Source organism: Vigna umbellata, chromosome 5 (assembly GCF_029865625.1).
Source record: "Vigna umbellata cultivar VRB3 chromosome 5, Vumbellata_1.0, whole genome shotgun sequence".
Taxonomy (NCBI): domain Eukaryota; kingdom Viridiplantae; phylum Streptophyta; class Magnoliopsida; order Fabales; family Fabaceae; genus Vigna; species Vigna umbellata.
This window is the reverse complement of record NC_142169.1, coordinates 54,970,354-54,982,243: the sequence shown is the minus strand read 5'-3', so window position 1 is coordinate 54,982,243 and position 11,890 is coordinate 54,970,354. Positions and strand designations below refer to the sequence as shown.

The 11,890-nt window shown below is 35.9% G+C and overlaps 1 non-coding gene and 1 pseudogene across 1 annotated transcript; one reads left to right on the top strand and one right to left on the bottom strand.

Annotated features, from left to right (window-relative positions):
- Positions 1–3,878: 3,878 nt before the first annotated feature.
- On the bottom strand, positions 3,879–6,503 carry LOC148198647 (uncharacterized; annotated as a pseudogene).
- On the top strand, positions 5,828–5,930 carry LOC148198648 (small nucleolar RNA R71). The gene has a single exon (XR_015780011.1). It is a non-coding gene; the product is annotated as a small nucleolar RNA R71 (small nucleolar RNA).
- Positions 6,504–11,890: the final 5,387 nt, after the last annotated feature.

Sequence of the window (11,890 nt, the reverse complement as noted above, 5' to 3'; positions counted from 1 at the left end):
AAATAAATCAATATAGTGCAGCTCCTTCCAAGTAGATGACAGAGTGTGCTAATGAATTTTCTTCCAAATGTCCTAAAGTATTTCCAAAATTTTCCTGAATTAATAACGAAAATAATTAACTTAGATAATTCAAATTAGTTAAAATAAGAATTTCCAATCAAATTAAGCACAATTAAGAAAAATAGGAAAATATTGGACATTTAAGCACAATTCCCTAATTAATTCTAGTACAATAAACTAAGTGTAGTTGAGATAATATTGACTCATCAATGACATACTTATTTATTCCAAAAGTCGAGAAGAACATGAGAGGCATCTAAGAATTGTGCTTGAGATCTTGAGAGAAAATAAACTATATGCAAAGTTGTCAAAGTGTGAATTCTGGATACAGAAGGTGCAATTCTTGGGACATGTTATATCAGCTCAAGGCATAGCAGTGGATCCAACCAAGGTGGAAGCAGTGCTACGGTGGGAGAGACCAAAGACTACAACGGAAATACGAAGCTTTGTGGGCTTAGCTGGATACTATAGAAAATTTATAGAAGGTTTTTCTAAAATAGTAACGCGTTTAACACAACTAACTCGCAAAGATCAACCGTTTGTTTGGACGGATAAGTGTGAGAAAAGCTTCCTGGAATTAAAGCACAGGTTTATAAGTGCACCAATATTGATTATCCCAAATCCAAGTAAGTCTTTTGAGATTTACTGTGATGCTTCACACCAGGGGTTAGGATGTGTACTCATGCAAGAAAGGAAGGTAGTGGCTTATTCTTCAAGACAATTAAAGGTTCATGAGAAGAACTATCCTACTCATGATCTAGAATTGGCAGCAGTGGTGTTTTCTCTGAAGATTTGGCGACACTATCTTTATGGTGTTCAATTCCAAGTATTTAGCGATCACAAAAGTTTGAAGTACTTATTTGACCAAAAAGAGCTAAATATGAGGCAAAGGCGGTGGATGGAGTTTTTAAAGGATTATGACTTCGAACTTTTGTACCATCCGGGAAAGGCGAATGTTAGCTGATGCTTTGAGTAGGAAGATGGTACATGTTTCTCATATGATGATCAAAGAATTGGAATTGGTGGAGAAATTCAGAGATCTGAAGCTACAGATGGAGTATGAAGTAGATTTCATTAGATGTAGTAGTTTGACTATATCTAGCGACTTTTTAAGTTTAATCAAGGAGAAACAATTGGTGGACCCTAACCTGAAAGAGATAGCAGAACTAATAAAAACAAAATCAACTAAAGAGTTTAGGTTAGGACCTGATGGAGTATTAAAATTCAGAAGTAGAGTGTGTGTATGTTGAGACCTCGGTAAGCGCACCGGATCGTTCAAATAATAAACCGGTAAGTCCGAAAATCGTTTTCCCAAGAGATTTGTTTTGATTCACAGATTGATTAAAGTTTACTAATTTAGCGAATATTAAACGTAATTTTGTAGCAAACTTAAGATTAGCATACAGATGTAAAATAAAGTGGTGAAAACAGATGAATTAAAGTTCACTCGGGTTGATTTTCAAGTTCATCACTCAAGTAATTTTCTACTAACACAATTCCTCAAAATTTAGCATCGACATTCTAGGCGCATAAGCCCTGATCTCTCAGATGACTATTTTTAAATCATTCAAACTAAATTACTAATCCCTTAGTTGATTCAGATCTCAGATTTGCCTTAAACACAATGTCACAGATGACTAAAAATTCCAACCTATGTCTAGGACTTGAAATCCTTTAGTTGTTCTATCCTAAGTCCGCGGTCTCATACATTTCTCAATGATTTAATCGTTCAAAAAGCTCAGATTCTCATCGTAGGCATGAATAATAAAGATAGAACACAAAATTTAAACAAGATCATGCATTAATATAGAAATTACAAAGAGTTTCAGAAATGTACTCTCAACCCAGTGAAATGGAGTTCTAGCTACACATATCATCATAGAAGCGATAAAGCATGGATTGGATGGTAGAAAGTGGTGATTTTCCACCTTGGAAGCACCCAAAACGAGCTAGAAGCGAGCTGCAGAGTCCCCCCTGGTCTCCTGCTGTCCAAAACTGACTCCCTCTGCCTCTGGATCGCGTTTTAAAAGAAAGGAACTGTAAGTGATTTTTCCCTGGGCGAGCGTCCGTCACTCACTGGGCGAGCGTCCTCTTTTCCTCCTCGCTGGGCGAGCGTCCACGACTCGCTGGGCGAGCGTCCACTTTTCCTTCTCGCTGGGCGAGCGTCAACCACTCGCTGGGCGAGCGTCAACCACTCGTTGGGCGAGCGTCCACTTTTCCACCTCGCTGGGCGAGCGTCCGTCACTCGCTGGGCGAGCGTCCTCTTTTTCTTCTCGCTGGGCAAGCGTCCACCACTCACTGGGCGAGCGTCCACCACTCGCTGGGCGAGCGTCCACTTTTCCACCTCGTTGGGCGAGCGTCTACCACTCGCTGAGCGAGCGCTGGACGAGTGTTCGCTCGCTGGGCGACGAGCGTTCGTTCAGGCGTGGTTATTTGATCCTTCTGGCTTGGCAAATGATGCGCTCCAAGTCTTTGATAGTATCCGATCCTTATTCTACTACGAAATAAACAAACAAAAGCATCAAAAGACATTTAAACATTCAAAACTATATTTACATCAACATTTATATACTTTTCATGAGAATTAACACTAAAACTCACTTAAAAGCACGACAATTTAAGCAACAAATATAAGCAAAGTTCACACTTATCAAACTCCCCCAAACTTATATATTTTCATGTCCTCATGAAAATAAACAATATCAACAGAAAACAAACCCAAAAGAGCAGTTAATATTCCATAACATAATCTCTGTCACAAAAGTAAGAATTGTACCTACATCTCCAAATATTCAGATCAAATGTTATAACTTCTATATTAACAAGTTCTTAAATCCCAAATGATAAGACAACCAAAAAAAGAATAATACAAATATGCTCTCAGTGTTTACCTCAACCTGCAAGTGTTTACACTCTAATTCACACTCATATTATCATCAACTACTTCATCAGCTTTTGCACTTCATCTCATACACAATTCACACATTCTGATTTAAATCAAAAGGACTTTCTCAGGTTATAACTTGGCTTGGCTAGAAGAAAACATGGTTTTACAGGGAAACAAAACAACACTAAAGAAGAGGAGAACAAGAACATAACAACATTGAAACTTATTTATCAACTTCCTCTTCATTCATCACATAACACATTTTCTGAATTTTTCTCTAACTTGAAATTTTTTTTTTATCAGTTTAAGACTCAACTGATTATGATTTCCCCCAAACTTAATTTCTACCTATCTCTTGACAAATATGTTTCTTGTTCTCTTCTTCTAGAGTGTTGGATAAGGTAGATAGTTCTGTAATAAGCTCAGGGTTCACACAAATTATATATAAGGCTCAAACAGGATAACAAAGGATGAATATTTACATATGGGTAGACATCTGGCCAAGTAGTTAATTTCAAAAACAAACAACTGCCTTTCTCATTTCTAAACCAGAATGCATCTGTAATAATAAGAATTATGCAAAAACCAAATTCATAACAATAACAACTTCTCACTTGCTTTCAAATCTGTCTCAGTACACTCAGATATGCAACTTCTGGGTCACAATCAATCAGATTCAAGAACAAATCATATATAATCATAACACAAGTTCTAAAATTCAGATTTTACAATAACAATCTCACAATCATGCCAGTCATCATGGACAGAATTCCAAATTCAAATTCAAACTTCAAACACACATTTCACAATCAAATCATTGCAGAAACATAATTCAATCCACACAACCAAAAGAACTGAAAACATAAATAGATAGAGTTAGAAAGTTGGGTTGCCTCCCAGTAAGTGCTTGTTTAATGTCTTTAGCTTGACACTAAGAAGATCTCTGTGGTTGAGCCAATGGTTTGAAATCATCCTTCATGAATATTATATGCATGCAATAAGACGAAGGACTTATTCCTTTCAGATCAGAATTTGAACAGCCTACAGCTCCTTTGTCCACTTTTAAGAATTCAATTAACTTCTTTCCTTCCGGAGTGGATAAAACATTGCTGATGATCACATGTTTGTTGTCATCTTTTTCAAGAAGAACATGCTTCAAATGTGAAAGCAACAACTTCAAGTCCAGCTTCTTTTCTTTTGTCTCTTCTTCATCTGATGGAATCTCCTTTAAAGCATCCAGATTCTGTATACACTCATCAATTAATTTCTCTTCATCTGTAAGTAAGAATTCACAAGCATCAACAAGAGTTCTTTCAAGAGGTGATGATATGTGCATCATCTTCATCATTTGGGTGAGACATTGCTTCAAAAACATTGAAATTTACTTCTTCATTCTCAACTCTCACTTTGAGCTTTCCATCATCAACATCAATTAACACTCGAGCAGTCTTCATGAATGGCCTTCCCAGAATCAAAGGAATTTTTGTATCTTCTTCCATTTCCATGACAACAAAATCCACTGGAAATAAGAATTTGTCTACCTTTACCAGAACATCTTCTACTACTCCCTGCGGATATTTTATCGATCTGTCTGCCAATTGTAGAGTCATGCGTGTAGGCTTCAACTCTAATTCTCCAATCTTTTTAAACATTGACAGAGGCATAAGATTGATGCTGGCTCCACGATCAATTAACGCCTTCCCAATAGCCAGTTTACCAATGGTGCAAGGAATTGTAAAACTGCCTGGATCTTTAAACTTTGGTGGAAGCAACTTCTGAATGATAGCACTGCACTGGCCCTGTACTTCTATAGTTTCTTCTTCAATATACTTTCTCTTCTTCGTGAGCAAATCTTTCATGAATTTCGAATAAGCAGGTATTTGTTTCAGTGCTTCTGAGAAGGGCATCTTGATTTCCAACTTCTTGAAAATATCAATGAAACTCTTGAACTGTTTTTCCTTCTCGTTTCTAGAGAAAACCTTTGGATATGGAAGAGGTTTCTCATACATCTGTTCTTTCTTTTTCTCTCCCTCTATCTCTTTTTCACTTTCTCTATCCTCTTTCTCTTCTTCTTCATCTCCCTGTTTACTCATCTCATCTTTTTCTTCACTCACTTTTTTCTCAATTTCTCTTTCTTTCAGAATTCTTCCTGACCTTGTAGTAATAACATTGCAGTCTTCCTTTGGATTTACTTCAGTGTTTGCCCCAAATTCCTTCTCTGGTTTTTCTTCCAACTTTTTAGCTAATTGACCCACCTGAATCTCCAAATTCCGAAGTGAGGCTTCTGTACTTTTATGGTTGGAAATTGATACCTGCATAAACTGCTGAAGAGTTTCTTCCAGTTTTTAAGTTCTTTCTGTCAGAGAAGGTTGTTGCTGAAAGTTCTGTGGAGGTGGTCTGTTGAACTGAACAGCTCGTCCCATACTCGGATGAGGTCTCCATCCTTGATTAAAACTTTGACCTTGATTTCCCATATAATGTACTTCTTCTTGAGACATGCTTTGCACTACACATTGACCATTATTATGATTTCCTCCGCACAATTGACAACTTTGAACCATCTGATGTTGAGTTTGAGAAGCATTTTGCAGTTCTTTAGGTAGCTGAGATAACTTCTTCATCAATGTCTCAAGTTGCTGAGTCATAATCTTGTTCTGAGCTAGTAAAGCATCTTGAGATTGAAGTTGAAGAACACCTTTTTGTTGAAATTTAGCTCTTTCACTGTGAACTTCATTATCATTTGCAGCCATGTTTTCAATCAGATCATGTGCTTCTTCAGGCGTCTTCCATCTGATATTACCTCCAGCAGATGCATCTAACATTAACTTTGTTTGAGATTTCAGCCCTCTAAGAAACAGATTTAACAGTGTAGGCTCATCAAAACCATGAGTAGGGGTTTTTCTCAGTAGGCCTTTGAATCTATCCCATGCTTGACCTAGAGTTTCATCAGCATCTTGTTGAAAAGAAGAGATCTCCTGCTTTCCCTTATTGACTTTGGATTGAGGGAAGAACTTATTCAGAAATTTTGCAACTACATCATCCCAGACTGTCAGACTATTCTCTGGAAAGGAATTCAGCCACATTTTTGCATTACCAGCCAATGAGAATGGAAATAAGCTGAGTCGATTGCTTCATCTGGAACCTGGTGAATCCTCACTGTATTACAGATCTCCATGAAAGTAGCCAAATGAGTGTATGGATTCTCGTGGGATAATCCATGAAACTGATTGTTCTGCACCAGATGAATAAGAGCTGGCTTCATCTCCATGTTAGCAGCATTCACCACTGGTCTTGCAATACTGTTGAAGTGCAGAGGTCCTGAGAAAGTATTATAATCTGCAAGAGTACGTCTTCCTTGCCCAGAACCTTCTCTAGTACGATTATCTTCCATTTCTTCTTTTTCTTGACCAGATGAAGAGTCCAAAATTTCTTCAGAGATAGCGGATGATTCTCTTGATTCTCTACTTTGTCTCCTCCTTCTATTGTTGTTCCTTCGAGCAGTTCTTTCAATTTCCGGATCGAAAAGTAGATTTTCCACCTGTTCTGTGCTTCTCATACAAAACACAAACTAAAAAGAAACAATCCAAAAAGACACAATTTCTACAGATGATAACAATTATGCACAAGAATTCAAATATAATCATAATAAAAACTTGAACAAAAGATAGCTAAAATCAGCTAAACCATATAAACCACAAACAATCAACGAAAACAAAAACAAATACCCGACAACAGCGTCAAAAACTTGTTGAGACCTCGTCAAGCGCACCGGATCATTCAAGTAATAAACCGGTAAGTCCGGAAATCGTTTTCCCAAGAGATTTGTTTTGATTCACAGATTGATTAAAGTTTACTAATTTAGCGAATATTAAACGTAATTTTGTAGCAAACTTAAGATTAGCATATAGATGTAAAATAAAGTGGTGAAAACAGATGAATTAAAGTTCACTAGGGTTGATTTTCAAGTTCATCACTCAAGTAATTTTCTACTAACACAATTCCTCAAAATTTAGCATCGACATTCTAGGCGCATAAGCCCTGATCTCTCAGATGACTATTTTTAAATCATTCAAACTAAATCACTAATCCCTTAGTTGATTCAGATCTCAGATTTGCCTTAAACACAATGTCACAGATGACTAAAAATTCCAACCTATGTCTAGGACTTGAAATCCTTTAGTTGTTCTATCCTAAGTCCGCGGTCTCATACATTTCTCAATGATTTAACCGTTCAAAAAGCTCAGATTCTCATCGTAGGCATGAATAATAAAGACAGAACACAAAATTTAAACAAGATCATGCGTTAATATAGAAATTACAAAGAGTTTCAGAAATGTACTCTCAACCCCAGTGAAATGGAGTTCTAGCTACACATATCATCATAGAAGCGATAAAGCATGGATTGGATGGTAGAAAGTGGTGATTTTCCACCTTGGAAGCACCCAAAACGAATGAAAAAGTGGTGATTGTATCAAGATCTTAAGGAGTCCTTTTGGTGGCAAGGAATGAAAAAGGAAGTAGCGTAGTTTGTAGCAGCTTGTTTGACTTGCCAAAAGGCAAAAGTGGAACACCAAAGGCCTGGAGGAATGCTACAACAATTAGACATACCAGAGTGGAAATGGGATATTATTGCTATGGATTTTGTTACCCATTTACCACGAACAATGAAGGGTAATGATGCCATTTGGGTCATCATTGATCGATTGACAAAAAGTGCTCACTTCTTGGCAATAAATCTGAGAATGTCAATGACTAAGCTGGCACAATTGTACATAAAAGAAATAGTGAGATTGCACGGTATACCTTCTAGCATTATGTCAGACAGAGACCCAAGATTTACTTCTAGATTCTGGCAAACCCTACAGGAAGCTATGGGCAGCAAATTACGAATGAGTTCCGCATATCATCCCCAAACTGATGGACAATCTGAAAGGACTATCCAGTCATTAGAAGATCTGTTGAGAACTTGTGTATTAGATCATCTTGGTAGTTGGGATGAAATACTTCCTCTTGTGGAATTTACCTATAACAACAGTTTCCAAGCAAGCATAGGTATGGCACCTTATGAGGCTCTGTATGGCAGACGATGTCAAACTCCGTTGTGCTGGTATCAAGATGGTGAATCAGTTTTAATAGGACCTGAGCTACTACAACAAACCACCAACAAAGTAAAGTTGATACAGGAAAGAATGAAGGCTTCTCAAAGTAGACAAAAATCGTATGCAGATCAAAGGAGGAGACCGTTAGAGTTTGCGGCTGGGGACCATGTCTTTCTGCGAGTAACTTCAACCACGGGTGTTGGAAGAGCCCTTCGCTCCAGGAAACTTTCTCCTAAGTTTATTGGTCCATACCAAATTTTGAGACGAATTGGGCCAGTCGCTTACGAGATTGCGCTACCCCCTCAGTTGGCCAATCTTCATTCAGTTTTTCATGTCTCCCAACTAAGAAAGTATGTACCTGACCCTTCTCACATTATAGAAATAGAGGATATTCAAATCCGAGAGGACCTCTCAGTAGAAACTGTTTCTATAGAAGATACTAAAACAAAGGAACTTAGAGGAAAAACTATCAATTTAGTCAGGGTAGTTTAGGATAGGAGAACAGGTGACTCTACATGGGAGTTAGAAGAAGAAATGAAGCAATTATACCCTCAACTATTTTCTTGATGTATAGAATTTTCGAGGTCGAAAATTTTTGTTGTTGGGGAGAATGTAAAACTCGTGAAAAATATTTATAATAGTAAATTTTAGCATTTTAATGGATAGAAAAAATTAAATTTTTGATATAAAATTATAGAACGAGAGGTTCAAATTTTTGATAACTTATTTAGGATTTTTTTTAATAAAAGTGAATAGTGAATAGTGAATAGTAAAAAAAATTGAAAGGATAAGAATTCCTACGTAGCATGGAAGGAGTTGGGATCAGATTTGATCAAGTTGTTGATTAAAATATTATTTTTAAAACAATATTAAAATAATAAATAATATTAAAAAATTAATGACAGTAAATTTTTTTACCTATAAATAGAGATCAGAGGAATGGAGTTTTTGCACCAAGAAGTAGAGAGAATTATGAGAAAAGAAGAAATTAGGAAGTTTTTGGAGTAGGAAGAAAATTTAGAGTAGAGGTTCTGAAGAGTTTTCGGGGAAACAAATTCGGAGCAAGAGAAGTCTGGAATAGAGGTAGGGGAGCTAACCTTTTCTAAGCTTTTATATTATGATTCAGTACTATTTTATTACTATTCATGTCTTGAAATTTTGTGTGAATACTATTAATGCTTACTGTATATCTATCTATATTGAATTTCTCTGTTAATATTATATGCTGTTGTTTTGAATCTGTAAATAAAAAATTTGTTAAAAACTAGTTGAGGAACACTTTGGCTAAGGAAAGACTTGGTACTTAAGTTGTCCATTGTGACGCACCTCTCTTTCCTGGAAGTCTACTCGACAAACTTTTAACTTAAATCTTGTTGAACAGATTATGTACTGTTAAACTATTGTGCAATATATCTCGTTGGAATGAATTCATGTTATTGTGGTAGATACGAAATTATGAATTTTAATTGTGATGATTGTAATTTATTATATTGGATTTAAATTTATGCGTCTGAACATGATATGAGTATTATGGGGAGATTTCGTAATGGTATAATATGAGTTGAGGAATGTAAGCATTGTATGAATCTCGTGGAGAGATTCTGTAATGATGTGGTAATTATGTATATGTTGATGTTGTGGGTCCTGTAGTTGGAGGTTATCTTGATACTCTAATAATCATCTAGTCTCAAGTAGAGAGGGATGAATTATGTGGTGAGAGGAGCAGGAGGTCCTGGTCTATGTGTCGGTTTTGGACATAGTGTTGAGGACTAACCTTGTGAATGGTATGGAGTATTTTGGAAGTGTATTTGTAAGAAGAAGTAGAAGTCATCACAAGTTCATAACCTCCTGTGACCGCTTATCAACGTATCATCCGGGTGAGTGTCTTTTGGGTATTGTGGAACGAATGTCTAATAGGAATTGTGATATGATGGTTTGAGGGTGTCTGACATAATTATTATATGATGTTAGTATCAAAGCAATTATGCATGTTTTATAAATGATTTGTTGCATGTTAGCTCACCCTACTTGTTTGTGTTTGGGTATGTACGATGATCGTATAATTCGTTATACGGGAGTATATGAAGGAATGTCGTCTGATCCAATACCAATGAAGAAAGAGATCGAAGAATAAGTTAGAAGAATTCGAGTTATATTTAGAAGTTTATAGTTGAAATCTGAGTTTAAAATATGTATAGACATATATCAACTGTGAATTTTTAAGTGTGAGATTACGGAATGTTACCGTAAATGTAATGTTACAATATATAAATTATGAATTATCCATTGTGAGATATTGGGATGTTACAAATATTGTGGAATATAATCTAGTACAAAATAAAAACCAGACGAAATTGATGTTAAAGCTTGTAAATTGAATCATATCCGGAAATAAACATACAAATATATATTAAAAGATATTGGCTTATAGAATCAGAGTAGGGAAAGGCTTTTTCCTTATTTTCTTCCTCCATTTCAATAACATTACTTCTCCTTCATTTGGCGTTTTAGTATCTCCAAAAAGCACAATGTTAACTGTTTTTCTTCTCATAGATGTAAAGGACTCTCGACCATATTGAAAACATAAACATGAAATTTCGACTTTGCTTCGTGACTCAATGAGAACCAAAGATAATATATAACGGAAAGTGAGTAAGTAATCAAACAACATTTTTATATGGTTGTTCCTTAAATTTTCATGCCTCAAACACCAATTTGGGACAATGTCTAACAAAACTGTAAAATTTTCCAAAGCATAAAAACATCACAATTGGCAAACCATATTTTAAAAACAAAAAAAAATTCTAATGTTCAAGAGGCATTAACTTTGAAGAAAACCAAGAGACACCTTTGGACACTGATTATATTTGCACAAATTCCTGCCACCTGAAAAATGAAAAACATAAAAGTTATAAATGAAAAACTAATTACAACTAAACACTAGTATAGAAGGACTTTGACACCGATTTTTTTTGTCATTATACTTTGGTGTTACAACTGAAGCATATTTAGGTAAGATAAAAAAAGGAGAGTTTAGGTTTTGGTTCTCAATCGAAACCTATACTTCAGAAATAGACTTTTGTTGGTAAGACAACCAAAGCTTATAACAATTAAAAATAAAAGCAATAGGTTTTTGTCAAATGTGAGCAAGAATGTGAAGGAGACCAAGGACAAGAATAAGAAGACGAAAGACCAAGATCAATCGCTGAAATGTGAACTAACAACCAAGATAACAACAATAATGTGACATCTCAAATACAACCGATCAAGACCTACATGAACCTGCAATGTTGTGACACCCCAATGTGAAAAGATGACAAAGACCACCAAAATGTAGTGACAACACCAAAACGAGAAAAAAACAATGTTAGGAGAAGGAAGAAAAAAACAAGAATGAAAGGAAGAGGTAATAGAAAAACAAGAAAAAAGATAAATGATAATGAAGATAAAAACGAATCTCAACAAAGGTTATAATGGAGGAAAACATGAAATTGCAATGATGGAGGAGAAGAATGCGGTGACATTGTGCAAAAGGACCTTGTTGTAAAACTTACAAATGTATTCCATGTAGATGGATATCAACTTTGGTTTTAGGTTAAACTGAAGCCTAAACCTAAGTGCATGAGTATAGCCTTTTAAAAGGTAGTGACATTTTTTAAAACATTTGCACAACTATAGACTTCGATTATGTAAAGAACTGGAGTTTATAAGTATGGAGGCGAACAATTGAGGTTAGGGTTTTAGGTGATTACCAATGCGTCGTGGGGAGGCTTGTGGTGGATGCTAAGGTCCCAAGGAGCGCCAATGATAAGAGAAGCACACAGTGGAAGGCTAATGAGGACGA